Source organism: Schistocerca serialis, chromosome 11 (assembly GCF_023864345.2).
Source record: "Schistocerca serialis cubense isolate TAMUIC-IGC-003099 chromosome 11, iqSchSeri2.2, whole genome shotgun sequence".
Taxonomy (NCBI): Eukaryota; Metazoa; Arthropoda; class Insecta; order Orthoptera; family Acrididae; genus Schistocerca; species Schistocerca serialis.
Window position 1 is genome coordinate 212152567 of NC_064648.1, and position 19212 is coordinate 212171778.

The following is a 19212-nucleotide window of genomic DNA, read 5'->3' on the forward strand; positions in this document are numbered from 1 at the left end:
CATTTCTCGCTCTAGAGAGCCCATAGTTAATCACAGATTTTGCACTGGTTGGCCTTTGAAAGGGAAGGGCCTCATAATATAATTTTTTACAGCAAATGCGTCATCAGCAACAATGACGTAAGGTATCTGCACAGTTACACCAGGTTAATTTCGAGGAACTAGTACATTCAAAGAATTAGACTCAAGACATTCTGACAGTCTACAATTATTAAAAACTCCACCATCAGATATTCTAGAATTACTGCCCATATCGAAGTATATAACTCCTTAGTCAGGTCCAATCAGTGCCAATAGCATAATACTGTGGTTCCCTTTATGATAAAGTACGCACTGCCTTCTTTATTGGGAGCCTGTATGACTATATGATTTCCATCCATAGTGCAAATACAGTTTGGAACATCCCATCTATTCTCAAAACCAGTAGCGATTTGCAACCATGCTTCTTCTGTTGAAGGTACCTGAAATTATAGAAAACAAAATTATATCTGAAATTTATCCCTCTGAAGATAAATATTGCATTAAAATGTTTATTTTAGGGGTCAGCAAACGCCAGGGAAGACAATGAGTGTGAGACAGTGACACAGATGCAGTCCAGGAAGAAGCACAGAAAAGAAGAATTTTGAAAAGGAAAAAAAAGAAAAAATACCGGAGGATATTCTGACAGTATTCTAAACAAGGCAATAGAAGCGATGCAGAAAGCTGTTGATGAACATCAGATGTTTGGAGACTATGTGGCATCGGAATTAAGGTTATTAACACCATATAGAGGATAATACAATAGGCAATACTCGAAGTATCTTAGGAAGATGAAACTGTAACTAATTCTTGGTGACAGGTGAAAGCAGTTTCATCTGCACACCATCAGAGAAAGTAATTATTTCTGATACTGCCCAGGTTAATTATCCACAAGGTAACTGTTTCGGTCGGCCGCTGTGGCCCAGCGGTTCTAGGCGCTTCAGTCTGGAACCGCGCTGCTGCTACGGTCACAGGTTCGAATCCTGCCTCGGGCATGGATGTGTGTGATGTCCTTAGGTTAGTTAGATTTAAGTAGTTCTAAGTCTAGGGGACTGATGACCTCAGATGTTAAGTCCCATAGTGCTTAGAGCCATTTTTTTTAACTGTTTCGTAAATTTTCTGCTTCAGCGAATTATTTGTGTGAGTTATGAAATATCAAAATACTAACCTTCAAATATTATCTTTTCAAGCATTCATATAGAGTCACACAGCAGTCCGTAACAACTCGAGAGATTGGACAAACGGGTACTCGGAAAAGATACATCAAAGAGTGGAAACTATCGCCTAAAAATTTAAAAACGTATTTCAGTGAAATAAATGTAAATGTACGACTATTGACAATAAATATTTGACATTTCCGTGTTTCATTCTATTACCTGCGAAAAAAATCGAAGAGTAATTAAAAGACGATCTCTTGGTGATATAACTTGCAGCGTGTTTGTATCCTGTTTCCGCATACAATCGACAAGAGGTGATCAAAACTTGCAAAAGATTCTCAGAAAGTTTTTAATCTGAGCAAAGTCCGCTGATTTTAGTTCGTTCAGTAGAGTTTCTTGGAAACTTAAGCATGAACGCCTCTGTATCCATTTCTTTACCCAAACACTTCTCTTTTTCTTAACTTTTCGTTTTTCGTAACGTTTTTTCTTTATCAATAACCAGTGCTGTTTTTCCGGGGGGACGCTGGGGGATGCGTACCCCTAAACTTTTTCGTTGACGAAGTCATTTTTTTACGATGTTGAGAACTTGGAAGAGTGCCAAAGATTTATTTTACGGACGTAAATTTTTAATATCATTTGTACGCGTTGGTAATTGCAATACGAGGTGCATTCAAGCTCTAAGGCCTCCGATTTTTTTCTCTAATTAACTACTCACCCGAAATCGATAAAACCGGCGTTAATTCTCGACGTAATCGCCCTGCAGACGTACACATTTTTCACAACGCTGTTGCCACGATTCCATGGCAGCGGCGAAGGCTTCTTTAGGAGTCTGTTTTGACCACTGGAAAATCGCTGAGGCAATAGCAGCACGGCTGGTGAATATGCGGCCACGGAGAGTGTCTTTCATTGTTGGAAAAAGCCAAAAGTCACTAGGAGCCAGGTCAGGTGAGTAGGGAGCACGAGGAATCGCTTCAAAGTTGTTATCACGAAGAAACTGTTGCGTAACGTTAGCTCGATGTGCGGGTGCGTTGTCTCGGTGAAACAGCATACGCACAGCTCTTCCCGGACGTTTTTGTTGCAGTGCAGGAAGGAATTTGTTCTTCAAAACATTTTCGTAGGATGCACTGTTACCGTAGTACCCTTTGGAATGCAATGGGTAAGGATTACGCCCTCGCTGTTCCATAACATGGACACCATCATTTTTTCAGCACTGGCGGTTACCTGAAATTTTTTTGCTGGCGGTGAATCTGTGTGCTTCCATTGAGCTGACTGGCCGTTTGTTTCTGGACTGAAAAATGGCATCCACGTCTCATCCATTGTCACAACCGACGAAAAGAAAGTCCCATACATGCTGTCGTTGCTTGGCAACATGCCACACGGGCAGCCATGTGGTCGTCCGTCAGCATTCGTGGCACCCACCTGGATGACACTTTTCGCATTTTCAGGTCGTCATGCAGGATTGTGTGCACAGAACCCACAGAAACGCCAACTCTGGAGGCGATCTGTTCAACAGTCATTCGGCGATCCTCCCAAACAATTCTCTCCACTTTCTCGATCGTGTCGTCAGACCGGCTTGTGCGAGCCCGAGGTTGTTTCGGTTTGTTGTCACACGATGGTCTGCCTTCATTAAACTGTCGCACCTACGAATCCACTTTCGACACATCCATAACTCCATCACCATATGTCTCCTTCAACTGTCGATGAATTTCATTTGGTTTCACACCACGCAAATTCAGAAAACGAATGATTGCACGCTGTTCAAGTAAGGAAAACGTCGCCATTTTAAGTATTTAAAACAGTTCTCATTCTCGCCGCTGGCGGTAAAATTCCATCTGCCGTATGGTGCTGCCATCTCTGGGACGTATTGACAATGAACACGGCCTCGTTTTAAAACAATGCGCATGTTTCTATCTCTTTCCAGTCTGGAGAAAAAATATCAGATGCCTTAGAACTTGAATGCACCTCATACGAACGATACCAGTGCAGTTTTTGGTGGGTCATTGACGGTTTCAAGCATTTCGAAGCTGCGGCAACCGTTCTCGACAGCCGAATCGCTGGCAGTCAGTTCGACAAGCATGTAGCGCCCTCACCCGCTAATAGTGGGCGATGGTAGTGCTAGACGGATATACGTAGACTCTAATGCCGAGCTACCGACAGATGTCTCTACGGTCCGCTACCATGATCCTTCACGATTCATTGCCATCTTCGTTCTGTTGTTCTTTATGCTTTTGCGTTTGCTGTTCCGTTGTTGTCGGTTGTGCGAAGTTTTAAAGACTGTCTTGTCTTTAGTTGCAACTTGTAGGTTAAGTTAGAGGTGAGAGATGAGCAGAAAACTAACAAACTATTTTACTTGTTCTCCTGCAGCTAAAAAACCCAAATCTGTCAATAATTCGTGTGCGAGTGAAAAGCCAGGAAGTTCAACATCAGTGGATGATGAAAGTGAAACCGTAAACCTGAGCACTTAACCTACGTGTGAAAACGCAGGGAACGAACGTGCGCATAATATAAAATTAAATGATCGTCCAGAATGTCGGACATGGAACAAGAAATCGTATTTTGTGAGAAAAATGAGCTCAAATGCTTCATTTGAGGTGCAGTAAAGTCAACTGAAGAGTCCGATTCCATTTTTTTTTCTTTTTTTTTTTTAAGTTCGAAATGTTGATGTCATCATCTACATCTAAATATACATTTACATGATTACTCTGCAATTCACATTTAAGTGCTTGGCAGAGGGTTTATCGAATCACAATCATACTATCTCCATACCATTCCACTCCCGAACAGCGCGGGAAAAACGAATACCTAAACCTTTCTATTCGAGCTCTGATTTCTCTTATTTAGATGATCATTCATACCTATGTAGGTTGGGCTCAACAAAATATTTTCGCATTCGGAAGAGAATGTTGGTGACTGAAATTTCGTAAATAGATCTCGCCGCGACGAAAAACGTCTTCGCTTTAATGACTTCCATCCCAACTCGCGTATCATATCTGCCACACTCTCTCCCCTATTACGTGATAATACAAAACGAGCTGCCCTTTTTTGCACCCTTTCGATGTCCTCCGTCAATCCCACCTGGTAAGGATCCCACACCGCGCAACAATATTCTATCAGAGGACGAACGAGTGTAGTGTAAGCTATCTCTTTAGTGGACTTGTTGCATCTTCCAAGTATCCTGCCAATGAAACACAACCTTTGGCTCGCCTTCCGCACAGTATTATCTATGTGGTCTTTCCAACTGAAGTTGTTCGTAATTTTAACACCCAGGTACTTAGTTAAAGTGACAGCCTTGAGAATTGTACTATTTATCGAGTAATCGAATTCCAACGGATTTCTTTTGGAACTCATGTGGATCACCTCACACTTTTCGTTATTTAGCGTCAACTGCCACCTGCCACACCATACAGCAATCTTTTCTAAATCGCTTTGCAACTGATACTGGTCTTCGGATGACCTTACTAGACGGTAAATTACAGCATCATCTGCGAACAACCTAAGTGAACTGCTCAGATTGTCACCCAGGTCATTTATATAGATCAGGAACAGCAGAGGTCCCAGGACGCTTCCCTGAGGAACACCTGATATCACTTCAGTTTTACTCGATGATTTGCCGTCTTTTACTATGAACTGCGACCTTCCTGACAGGAAATCACGAATCCAGTCGCACAACTGAGACGATACCCCATAGGCTCGCAGCTTGATTAGAAGTCGCTTGTGAGGAACGGTGTCAAAAGCTTTCCGGAAATCTAGAAATACGGATTCAACTTGAGGTTCCCTGTCGATAGCGGCCATTACTTCGTGCGAATAAAGAGAGAGCATGGCTAAAACCAGACGGGTGGTATCCCACGCTTCAGTTATAAGTCATTTTCATTGCCTTATATCCAGTGTCGGAGTACCCTCAAACTTCTTTTTAGGTAAAAAAAGCACTGACAATAACAATACAACAACACTGGTAGCTGCTCTGGTTTGTGCACACGACATTGTAATCTACAACTTGCCTGTCTCACAACGCGAACTGTGGTGGATACAGTTCCGCAAGTGCTTGCAGAAAGTTCGTGGAATTAACTTGCCGAAGCGACTGGCAGAAGTCACCTTGCGCAAGTTTTCGTACTAATGTAATCGCCCCAGCAAGTACTTGCAGAAGTTCCTTGCGGAATTTACTTGCTAATGGACACGCGCCTTAATGGTGTGGTACGTGCGCAGTGGGACCCCTGATACATCTAGATACGACTCCGACAGCTGACACGTACGTAAGCATCCTTTCATGTCCATTGTGCATTCCAACGGACTTGGGCAATACCTGCCTCTCGTACCACGCAAGTTATTCCCTGATCTCTTAACAGATGTCCAACATCCTATCCGTTCTTCTTGTCAGCGTTTTTCACATGATGTTCTGATCGCCGATTCTGCTGAGAACCTCCTCATTATTCATCACTCCACCTAATTTTCACCGTCCTTCTACAGGGTGTTACAAAAAGGTACGGCCAAACTTTCAGGAAACATTCCTCACACACAAGGAAAGAAAATATATTATGTGGACATGTGTCCGGAAACGCTTAATTTCCATGTTAGAGCTCATTTTAGTTTCGTCAGTATGTACTGTACTTCTTCGATTCACTGCCAGTTGGCCCAATTGAAGGAAGGTAATGTTGACTTTGGTGCTTGTGTTGACATGCGACTCATTGCTCTACAGTACTAGCATCAAGCACATCAGTATCTAGCATTAACAGGTTAGTGTTCATCACGAACGTGGTTTTGCAGTCAGTGCAATGTTTACAAATGCGGAGTTGGCAGATGCCCATTTGATGTACGGGTTAGGACGGGGTAATAGCCGTGGCGCGGTGCGTTTGTATCGAGACAGATTTCCAGAACGAAGGTGTCCCGACAGGAAGACGTTCGAAGCAATTGATCGGCGTCTTAGGGAGCACGGAACATTCCAGCCTATGACTCCCGACTGGGGAAGACCTAGAACGACGAGGACACCTGCAATGGACGAGGCAATTCTTCGTGCAGTTGACAGTAACCCTAATGTCAGCGTCAGAGAAGTTGCTGCTGTACAAGGTAACGTTGACCACGTCACTGTATTGAGAGTGCTACGGGAGAACCAGTTGTTTCCGTACCGTGTACAGCGTGTGCAGGCACTATTAGCAGCTGATTGGCCTCCACGGGTACACTTCTGCGAATGGTTCATCCGACAATGTGTCAATCCTCATTTCAGTGCAAATGTTCTCTTTACGGATGAGGCTTCATTCCGACGTGATCCATTTGTAAATTTTCACATTCAACATGTATGGGCTGACGAGAATCCGCACGCAATTGTGCAATCACGTCATGAACACAGATTTTCTGTGAACGTTTGGGCAGGCATTGTTGGTGATGTCTTCATTAGGCCCCATGTTCTTCCACCTACGCTCAATGTAGCACGTTATCATGATTTCATACGGGATACTCTACCTGTGCTGCTAGAACATGTGCCTTTACAAGTACGACACAACATGTGATTCGTGCACGATGGAGCTCCTGCACATTTCAGTCGAAGTGTTCGTACGCTTCTCAACAACAGATTCGATGACCGACGGATTGGTAGAGGCGGACCAATTCCGTGGCCTCCACCCTCTCCTGACCTCAACCCTCTTGACTTTCATTTATGGGGGCATTTGAAAGCTCTTGTCTACGCAACCCCGGTACCAAATGGAGGGACTCTTCGTGCTCGTATTGTGGACGGCTGTGATACAATACGCCATTCTCCAGGGCTGCATCAGCGCATCAGGGATTCCATGCGACGGAGGGTGGATGCATGTATCGTCGCTAACGGTGGACATTTTGAACATTTCCTGTAACAAAGTGTTTGAAGTCACGCTGGTACGTTCTGTTGCTGTATGTTTCCATTCCATGATTAATGTGATTTGAAGAGAAGTAATAAAATGAGCTCTAACATGGAAAGTAAGCGTTTCCGGACACATGTCCACATAACATATTGTCTTTCTTTGTGTGTGAGGAATATTTCCTGAAAGTTTGGCCGTACCTTTTTGTAACACCCTGTATAGCACCTCATCTGAAACTCGTCGATTCTCTTCTTCCCGGTTTTCCCACAGTCGGTGCGGTTCATAACCACACAATGCTGCGCTCTAAATGTACACTCAAATTAAAACCGATGTTTCATAGCAGAAGGCTTCTCTTGGCTAGGAATGCCCCACCGGCCGTGCTTATCGGCTTTTTATGTCCACCTTAGACCGTCTGTCATGGGTTATTTTGTTGGTTAGGTAGCAGAATTCATTAACTTCCTCATACCAAGTTCAAGTCTCATTTATCAGTATTCTACTGCTCCTCAGTGCTTTCGTGTTTCGTAAATTTATTCTCAATTCATAGACAGTTCATTCCATCCAACATCTCCAGTAATTCTCGTTCACTTCGACTGCGAATATAAATGTGTCAGCCAAACTCATCAACTGATTCGCTTTCACCCTGAGTTTTATCCCTGTGTTTAACCTTCCTGCCGGCCGGTGCGGCCGAGCGGTTCTAGGCGCTTCAGTCTAGAACCGCGCGACCGCTACGGTCGCAGGTTCGAGTCCTGCCTCGGGCATGGATGTGTGTGATGTCCTTAGGCTAGTCAAGTTTAAGTAGTTCTAAGTTCTAGGGGACTGATGAGCGCAGATGTTAAGTCCCATAGTGCTCAGAGCCATTTGAACCATTTTTTGAACCTTTCTTTTATAACTGTCATTGCATCTTCGATGTCTAGATAGAACAGTAGGGGAGAAAGACTACATCCCAGCCAGGCTAACATTATTTTTATTCCGACCATTTCGTTCTTCGCCTTCCAGTTTTATTGTTCTCTCTTGGCTCTTGTACAAACTATACCCGTCTTTCCCTATAGCTTATTCCTATTTTTACGAGAATTTCGAACGTCGTGAGATATTTTACATTATTGTTGTTGTGGTCTTCAGTCCTGAGACTGGTTTGATGCAGCTCTCCATGCTACTCTATCCTGTGCAAGCTTCTTCATCTCCCAGTACCTACTGCAACCTACATCCTTCTGAATCTGCTTAGTGTATTCATCTCTTGGTCTTCACGATTTTTACCCTCCATGCTGCCCTCCAAAACTAAATTGCTGATCCCATGATGCCTCAACACATGTCCTACCAACCGATCCCTTCTTCTAGTCAAATTGTGCCACAAACTTCTCTTCTCCCCAATTCTATTCAATACCTCCTCATTAGTTATGTGACCTACCCATCTAATCTTCAGCATTCTTCTGTAGCACCACATTTCGAAAGCTTCTATTCTCTTCTTGTCTAAACTATTTATCGTCCACTTCCATACATGGTTACACTCCATACAAATACTTTCAGAAACGACTTCCTGACACTTAAATCTATACTCGATGTTAACAAATTTCTCTTCTTCAGAAACGCTTTCCTTGCCATTGCCAGTCTACATTTTATATCCTCTCTACTTCGACCATCATCAGTTATTTTGCTCCCCAAATAGCAAAACTCCTTTACTACTTTAAGTGTCTCATTTCCTAATCTAATTCCCTCAGCATCACCCGACTTAATTCGACTACATTCCATTATCCTCGTTTTGCTTTTGTTGATATTCATCTTATACCCTCCTTTCAAGACACTGTCCATTCCTTTCAACTGCTCTTCCAAGTCCTTTGCTGTCTCTGACAGAATTATAATATCATCGGCGAACCTCAAAGTTTTTATATCTTCTCCATGGATTTTACATTATCGATCGCTTTTTTCCAGGTCGACAAATCCTATGAACGTGTCTTGATTTTTCTTGTGTCTTGCTTCCATTACCATTCGCAACATGAGAACTGCCTCTCTGGTGCCCTCGCAGTTCATAAAGCGAAACTGATCATCATCGAAGACAATCTAACACATCCTCTATTTTATTTTCCGTTCTTCTGTATATCGTTCTTGTCAACAACTTGGATGAATCAGCTGTTAACTTGATTATGCGATCGTCCTTCGAGTTACCGGCCCCTGCTATTTTCAGGATTGTGTGGATGATATTTTTCCGAACGTATGATCGCATGTCTTCAGATGCATGGATTATACACACTAACCTGAACAGTCGCTTGGTTGCGACAGCTGCCAACTATTTTAGGAATTCCGAAAGCATTTTGTATGTATCCCATCCGCATTATTCGATCGCGCGTCTTCGAGACTTCTCTTAAAGTGTGACTCTGTTACTGGATCCCGTATGATTATCATACCTATTCCATCCTCAGTCAAGTGACCAAACAAGTCTTCACCCTTGTAGAGACCTCTCTCTCTTTTTTCAACAGTGCACATGCTATTGACTCCATTCCCTTTAACTTCGAGCCGGCGGCTGTGGCCGAGCGGTTCTCTGAGCACTATGGGACTTAACATCTGTGGTCATTAGTCCCCTAGAACATAGAACTACTTAAACCTAAGGACATCGCACACATCCATGCCCGAGGCAGGATTTGAACCTGCGACCGTAGCAGTCGCGCGGTTCCGCACTGAAGCGCCTCCAACCGCTCGGCCACACCGGCCGGGGAACCATTTTAATTTCGCCGAAATGTGTTTTTGACTTTTCTATGTTCTGAATCTCTCTTTCCGACGAGCAGTTCTCCGTATGTTTCCTCACATTTTCGCGGCAGCCACTTCACTTTAGTTTCCCTGGAATGCTTATTTTATTGCATTCCTAAGTGACTTACATTGCTGTATTCCTGTCTTTCCCTGGGTATTTTAGCATTTCTTCTTCTACTCGATTAACTTAAGTATTGCTGTTAGTTACCCAAAATTTCATCACAGTTACCTTCCGTGTATCTACAGTATAACCGTTATTTGTGATTGTCCTTTTTAGAAACGTCCATCCCTGTTTAACTTCCCCCTGTACTATTCACTTTCGCAGTACTTACAGTCTTCGAGAACTTCAAACGCATCCCGTAAGTATTTGAGTGAATCCCATATTGATTCTCCCTGAGGATTATCTTAAACTACAGCATAGTTCTCATCATTACTCAATTGTGATTAGAGTCTATATCTACTATTGGATGCGCCTAACAATCGAATATTCGATTTCGGAATCTTTAACTCACCATGATGTAGTTCAGTTAACATCTTCCATGTGTTCAAGCCTTCTCCAAGTGTAGGTTCCACTCATGGAACTTGAACAATGTATGCACTATTAACAGTTGTGCAGAATCCTATTAGTCATGGTAGATGCCGACCTCGGGGAAGATCAATTTGGATTCCGTAGAAATATTGGAACACTTGAGACAATACTAATCCTACAACTTAGATTAAGGAAAGGCAAACCTACGTATGTAGCATTGACTTGGAGAAACCTTGGACAGTGTTGACTGGAATACTCTCTTTCAAATTATGAAGGTGGCAGGAGTAAAATACAGGGAGCGAAAGGCTATTTACAATTTGTGCAGAAACCACATCGCAGTTATAACAGTCGAGGGGCATGAAAGGGAAGCAGTGGTTGGGAAGGGAGTGAGACGGGTTTCTAGCCTCTCCCCGATGTTATTCAATCTGTATGTTGAGCAACCAGCAAAGGAAACAAAAGAACAATTCAGAGTAGGTATTAAAATCCATGGAGAAGAAATAAAAACTTTGATGTTTGCCGATGACATTGTAATTCTGTCAGAGACAGGAAAGAACCTGGAAAAACAGTTGAACGGAATGGACAGTGTCTTGAAAGCAGGATAGGAGGCGAACATCAACAAAAGCAAAACGAGGATAATGGAATGGAGTCGAATTATGTAGGGAGATGCTGAGGGAATTAGATTAAGAAATGAGACACTCGAAGTAGTACATGAGTTTTGGTATTTGGGGAGCAAAATAACTGATGATGGTCGAAGTAGAGAGGATATAAAATGTAGACTGGCAATGGTAAGGAGAGTGTTTCTGAAGAAGAGAAATTTGTTAGCATCGAGTATAGATTTAACTGTTAGGAAGTCGTTTATGAAAGTATTTGTATGGAGTGTAGCCATGTATGGAAGTGAAACATGGACGATAAATAGTTTGGACAAGAAGAGAATAGAAACTTTCGAAATGTGGTGCTACAGAAAAATGCTGAAGATTAGATGGATAGATTATATCACTAATGAGGAGGTACTGAATAGCACTGGGGAGAAGAGAAATTTGTGGCACAACTTGACTAGAAGAAGGGACCGGTTGGTAGGTCATGTTCTGAGGCATCAAGGGATCACCAATTTAGCATTGGAGGGCAGCGTGGAGGGTAAAAATCGTAGAGGGAGACCAAGAGATGAATACAGTAAGCAGATTCAGAAGGATGTAGGTTGCAGTAGGTACTGGGAGATGAAGAAGCTTGCACAGGATAGAGTGGCATGGAGAGCTGCATCAAACCAGTCTCAGGACTGAAGACCACAACAACACACGAAATGTATTCGGAGTTGCGAATACTAACAACCATCAGCTGTATAATGGAATGACGAGAGCGAAAGTTTGTTCCGGACTGGGAGCCGAACCCAGGCTTCCCGCTTTAGGCCAGCTGTCACCTTAACTGCTTGTTGTCAGTGCGCGACGCATGGCAGGGTCCAAACTTCCAAATGCCGTCGCTGATGCGTCACAGGCTGCACTCTTACAGTCTTTATGTAATTTCTGTACAGGAGAAGACATTTTAATTCCAAGTCACTGCCCGGTATTGGCCGATGAATACGATAGTGCAGTGCGTGTGGTGTTGGGTAAAACGATGCAATGTCCCCTTGGAAATGCGTGCAGTATCGTATATTACTACACACTCCTGGAAATTGAAATAAGAACACCGTGAATTCATTGTCCCAGGAAGAGGAAACTTTATTGACACATTCCTGGGGTCAGATACATCACATGATCACACTGACAGAACCACAGGCACATAGACACAGGCAACAGAGCATGCACAATGTCGGCACTAGTACAGTGTATATCCACCTTTCGCAGCAATGCAGGCTGCTATTCTCCCATGGAGACGATCGTAGAGATGCTGGATGTAGTCCTGTGGAACGGCTTGCCATGCCATTTCCACCTGGCGCCTCAGTTGGACCAGCGTTCGTGCTGGACGTGCAGACCGCGTGAGACGACGCTTCATCCAGTCCCAAACATGCTCAATGGGGGACAGATCCGGAGATCTTGCTGGCCAGGGTAGTTGACTTACACCTTCTAGAGCACGTTGGGTGGCACGGGATACATGCGGACGTGCGTTGTCCTGTTGGAACAGCAAGTTCCCTTGCCGGTCTAGGAATGGTAGAACGATGGGTTCGATGACGGTTTGGATGTACCGTGCACTATTCAGTGTCCCCTCGACGATCACCAGTGGTGTACGGCCAGTGTAGGAGATCGCTCCCCACACCATGATGCCGGGTGTTGGCCCTGTGTGCCTCGGTCGTATGCAGTCCTGATTGTGGCGCTCACCTGCACGGCGCCAAACACGCATACGACCATCATTGGCACCAAGGCAGAAGCGACTCTCATCGCTGAAGACGACACGTCTCCATTCGTCCCTCCATTCACGCCTGTCGCGACACCACTGGAGGCGGGCTGCACGATGTTGGGGCGTGAGCGGAAGACGGCCTAACGGTGTGCGGGACCGTAGCCCAGCTTCATGGAGACGGTTGCGAATGGTCCTCGCCGATACCCCAGGAGCAACAGTGTCCCTAATTTGCTGGGAAGTGGCGGTGCGGTCCCCTACGGCACTGCGTAGGATCCTACGGTCTTGGCGTGCATCCGTGCGTCGCTGCGGTCCGGTCCCAGGTCGACGGGCACGTGCACCTTCCGCCGACCACTGGCGACAACATCGATGTACTGTGGAGACCTCACGCCCCACGTGTTGAGCAATTCGGCGGTACGTCCACCCGGCCTCCCGCATGCCCACTATACGCCCTCGCTCAAAGTCCGTCAACTGCACATACGGTTCACGTCCACGCTGTCGCGGCATGCTACCAGTGTTAAAGACTGCGATGGAGCTCCGTATGCCACGGCAAACTGGCTGACACTGACGGCGGTGGTGCACAAATGCTGCGCAGCTAGCGCCATTCGACGGCCAACACCGCGGTTCCTGGTGTGTCCGCTGTGCCGTGCGTGTGATCATAGCTTGTACAGCCCTCTCGCAGTGTCCGGAGCAAGTATGGTGGGTCTGACACACCGGTGTCAATGTGTTCTTTTTTCCATTTCCAGGAGTGTAGTCTTTCTCCTCTGTCATTACTAGTACCGCTCCAACCCCGTGTGACCAAAGGTATTCGCACACCCACAAAAACATAAGTTTTTCATAGTAGGTGCATTGTGCTGCCACCTACTGGCAGATACTCCGTATCAGCGACCTCAGTAGTCATTAGACTAGATTAGATTAGTACTTGTTCCACAGATCGTGAATACGACACCTCGTAATGATGTGGAACGTGCCTGGTTAATAAAAGGTGTCTATACAAGATATTACATTAGACAAAATATTACATGACACTTAATATTTTTAATTTTTTTTTGTCGGGGTTGGAGAAATTACCCACTTACTATATCCAAAAATTCAACTAATGAGTAGAAGGAGTTGCCATTAAGAAAATCTTTTAATTTCCTTTTAAATGCTATATGGCTATCTGTCAGACTTTTGATGCTATTAGGCAAGTGACAGCATAATTTACCCCCTTCTGAGCGAAAAGTTAGATTCAACCTGGAGCAGTGAAGATCATCCTTTCTCCTAGTGTTGTAGCCATGTACACTGCTATTACTTTTGAATTCGTTCGAATTGTTAATAACAAATTTCATAAGTAAATATATATATTGTGAGGCTACAGTGAAGATCTTTAGCTCTTTAAATAAGTGTCTGCAGGATAATCTTGGATGAGCTCCAGCAATTATTCTGATTACGCGCTTTTGTGCAATGAATACTCTTTTACTCAATGATGAATTACCCCAGAATATGATACCATACGAAAGCAGAGAATGAAAATAGGCGTGGTAAGCTAATTTACAGAGATGTATATCGCCAAGAATTGAAATAACCCTAATAGCATAAGTAGCTGAACTCAACATTTCAGCACATATTCCGCGTGTTTCTTCCAGTTCAACCCCTCATCAATGCATACACCTAGAAATTTTGAATATTGTGCCTTGTGGGCCAACACCATATTGAATTCCAGCATTACCGATGGAGGGCGTCACGAACTTGTAAGCCATTTTCAGCCAGGTGTCCGGATACTTTTGATCACATAGTGTATATAGAAAATAGCAGTGGTCGTATCACTCTTCCCTGTGTTATTCCTGATGACATAATTGCCGCGCGGAGAGGCCGCGCGGTTTGAGGCGTGGTATCACGGACTGCGCGGCCCCTCCCGCCGGAGCTTCGAGTCCTCCCTCGGGAATGGGTGTGTGTGTGTGTAGTTCTTAACATAAGTAGTGTGTAAGTCTAGGGACCGATGACCTAACCACTTTGGTGCCTTAGGAATTCACACACATTTGAACATTTTTGACGGTATAATTGTTGTTGATGAACACTGGCTGTCGAAAACAGTGTACTGTGGTCTGCTACCTAAGAAGCCATTCTCGTATCTGGGAACTTATTCCGTGTCCTCGGACCGTCTTTAACAGTCTGCAGTGGTCACAGTGTGAAACGCTTTTCCCGACTCCAGGAATATGGAATCTGCCTGTTGCCCTTCATCAGTGCTTCGCAGCATTTCGTGTGAGCAAAGGGCAAGCTGAGTCTCGCACGGATGATGCTTCCTAAATCCTCGCTGATTTGTGAACGTACAGTGAATAACCTTAATATTCGGCCACTTGGAGATTTTTACTTTGCTGCATGATAAATGTATTCTGAACAAAAGAAAAATATAAATTATCCACGTATTATGTGAGGCAACGGACTTGTCGCAGTGGATACACCGGTTCCCGTGGGATCACCGAAGTTAAGCGCTGTTGGGCGTGGCCGGTACTCGGATGGGTGACCGTCCAGCCGCCATGTACTGTTGCCATTTTTCGGGGTGCACTCAGCCTCATGATGCCAATTGAGGAGATACTCGACCGAATAATAGCGGCTCCGGTCAAGAATACCGTCATAACGACCGGGAGAGCGGTGTGCTGACCCCATAATCCTCCTATCCGCATCCTCCACTGAGGATGACACGGCGGTCGGATGGTCCGAGTAGGCCACTCGTAGCCTGAAGACGGAGTGTTCTTACGTATTACCTGAAGGTAGAAAAAAAATGGTTCAAATGTCTCTGAGCACTATGGGACTTAACTTCTGTGGTCATCAGTCCCCTAGAACTTAGAACTACTTAAACCTAACTAACCTAAGGACATCACACACATCCATGCCCGAGGCAGGATTAGAACCTGCGACCGCAGCAGTCCCGCGGTTCCGGACTGCGCGCCTAGAACCACGAGACCACCGAGGCCGGCTGTGAAGGTAGATGTCTAGTAAATAACAGTATGAATGATGTTTACACAACGTATACCACTTGTTTAATAATACGATTGAAATAAAGCACTCTTCGACGGTCACATTAATATTCGGGGTAAACACGTCGAGTCAGAAGGCATGTGTGTTTACAAGCGCGGTCGACTGTCCACACGAAGCTAATACCAGTTTTCAGATACGACAGCTTGTGTGAGCCTTGCTGCGGCTAGTGTTGGTGTTGTTTGTAGGTTTCCGCCCTCTGTTGGAGGCCAGAAGGTATCGTATAGTCGGCACGGTTGCGGTTGTTTGTCTTCTTCTCGTGTTGACTGGCACCATTCTCTTTCGCAAGCGTTGCCTGTCCGCTAGTGGCAGCAGCAGCGGCGGTTATCGGTGTATATACACTACTGCCCATTAAAATTGCTACACCACGAAGATGACGTGCTACAGACGTGAAATTTAACCGAAAGGAAGAAGATGCTGTGATATGCAAATGATTAGCTTTTCAGAGGATTGACACAAGGTTGGCGCCGGTGGCGACACCTACAAGTTGCTGACATGAGGAAAGTTTCCACCAGATTTCTCATACACAAACAGCAGTTGACCGGCGTTGCCTGGTGAAACGTTGTTGTGATGCCTCGTGTAAGGAGGAGAAATGCGCACCATCACGTTTCCGACTTTGATAAAGGTCGGATTGTAGCCTATCGCGATTCCGGTTTATCGTATCGCGACATTGCTGCTCGCGTTGGTCGAGATCCAATGAGTGTTAGCAGAATATGGAATCGGTGGCTTCAGGACGTTAATACGGAACGCCGTGCTGGATCCCAACGGCCTCGTATCACTAGCAGTCGAGATGACAGGCATCTTATCCGCACGGCCGTAACGGATCGTGCAGCCACGTCTCGGTCCCTGAGTCAACAGATGGGGACGTTTGGAAGACAACAACCATCTGCACGAACAGTTCGACGTCGTTTGCAGCAGCATGGACTATCAGCTCGGAGACCGTGGCTGCGGTTGCCCTTGACGCTGCATCACAGACAGCAGCGCCTGCGATGGTGTACTCGACGACGCACTTGGGTGCACAAATGTCAAAACGTCATTTTTTTTTGGATGAACCCAGGTTCTGTTTACAGCATCATGATGGTCGCATCCGTGTTTGGCGACATCGCGATGAACGCACATTGGAAGCGTGTATTCGTCATCGCCATACTGACATATCACGTGACGGTATGGGGTGCCATTGGTTACGCGTCTCTGTCACCTCTTGTTCGCATTGCCGCCACTTTGAACAGTGGACGTTACATTTCAGATGCGTTACGAACCGTGGCTCTATCCTTCATTCGATCCATGCGAAACTCTACATTTCAGAAGGATAATACACGACCGCATGTTGCAGGTCCTGTACAGGCCTTTCTGGATACAGAAAATATTCGACTGCTGCCCTGGCCAACACATTCTCCAGATCTCTCACCAACTGAAAACGTCTGGTCAATGGTGCCCGAGCAACTGGCTCGTCACAATACGCCAGTCACTACTCTCGATGAACTGTGGTATCGTGTTGAAGCTGCATGGGCAGCTGTACCTGTACACGCCATCCGAGCTCTGTTTGACTCAATGCCGAGGCATATAAAGGCCGTTATTGTTGTGGACTGGCAAGACAGCCAATCCACAGTGACGGGTAACCGAAAGGCACGCGCTTAAACTCACGTAAGCTGGCGTGAGGTCTGAAACAGGATACGTAATGAATGCTATAAAGAAAAGTACGTAGCTGCTGGAATACTTAACTTTAATCCACAATTGGTGAACATTGGTCTTGTTACTGTACATGCTTCATTAGATACATAGCAAAGGATAAATGGCGCCTTGCTGGGTCTTAGCAATTGACTTAGCTGAAGGCCATGCTAACTATCGTCTCGGCAAATGAGAGCGTAATTCTCAACCTTTCCTAGCAAAGTCGGCTGTACAACTGGGCGAGTGCTAGGAAGTCTCTCTAGACCTGCCGTGTGGCGGCGCTCGGTCTGCAATTACTGACAGTGGCGACACGCGGGTCCGTCGTATACTAGCGGACCGCGGCCGATTTAAAGGCTACCACCTAGCAAGTGTGGTGTCTGGCGGTGACACCACAGTTATTATGGCCAGAGGTGGTTGTTCTTGGTACTGATTTCTCAGGGTCTATGTTCCTAAATTGCATGAAAATGTAATCACATGTCAGTTCTAGTATAGTATATTTGTCCAATGAATACCCGTTTGTCATCTGCATTTCTTTTTGGTGTATCAATTTTTATGGCCAGTAGTGTAGTAACTGTTGCCCTATATTTGGGGCGACGTCGTCGTTTTTCTGGGTCGTGTGAGTGGGGCAGTTCGGTTGGGGACTCAGGAGCCAGGTCCGCGCAGTGCGAGAACACGCCGGGACCGCTGGCGACGCGCACGGACTGCCGGATGGAAGGGCTGTGGTCACGAGGGTGGACGACCTTGTCATAAACCGCATCGAGCAAGCTTTCAGATGAGTGCATTTCAACCCAAGTAGAGAAACCTCCACCACTGTGACATCTCACTATTCTCCAGTGACTCGTGTTCGTGTCGCCGCTCGTAGTGTCGCCGAGGTGAAGAGCAGCGAGTGGAGTGCTCGGGGAAGACGGATCTGATTAGCTTTCCGCGATTTCTTATTACCGTTTACTGCGTTCAACTTGTTACAATTTGTTAAGCTCAACCAGCGGCAATTTTCCTTGCCTGTTGGCCGTTAACGCCCCAGTTACCTGCGCTGGGGGTCGGTGTATGTAACGGCAGTTATTATTATTACTATTTTTTTTTTTTTGGGGGGGGGGGGAGGAGACCAGACAGCGAGGTCATCGGTCTCATCGGATTAGGGAAGGACGGGGAAGGAAGTCGGCCGTGCCTTTTGAAAGGAACCATCCCGGCATTTGCCTGGAGGGATTTAGGGAAATTACGGAAAACCTAAATCAGGATGGCCGGACGCGGGATTGAACCGTCGTCCTCCCGAATGCGAGTCCAGTGTGCTAACCACTGCGCCACCTCGCTCGCTATGTAACGGCAGTGTACGTTTCCCCGCCTTGCCGCTGCCGTCCGGTAAGGCGTGTAGTTTTGTCAGCTCTCTTGATTGTAGGCCGGTTGGTGATTCTTCTACTCTCGTGGTTGTGGTTCCTTTCTCGTCCCAGGCGCTCTAAACACAGTATTGTGTGGGCAGAGTCCTGACGCCAGTTCCGGCTTTGGCGTATTGTTCCACCGTTGTATTTGGGTTATCGGACGTCAGGCAGCCTCAGCAAGATTATCTTGTGAAGTGAATCCAACTCTCGGCTGCCTATCTGTTTCTTCTTCTGTAGTGGTCAATCCAAGGATTGGTTTGCAACAGCTACAATGGCAGCTTGTCTCCATTCTGTGCGTCTTTCAGCTTTTCTCTTCATTCCTTTATAGACGTTACATCCCACATCTTTCACGATTTGATCCATGTACCTAAGCCGTGTTCTTCCTCTTGGTCTTTTTCCCTCGCCATATCCCTCTATGACTGTGTTCAGGAGTCCTTTACGTCTTAATAGATGGCCTGTAAATTGCACTCTTCTTTTAACAATGAAACTCCAGAAGCTTCTCTTCTCACCTGCTCTTTCCAGAACCACTTCGTTTGTGACCTTGTCGATCCGTTTTATTTTGA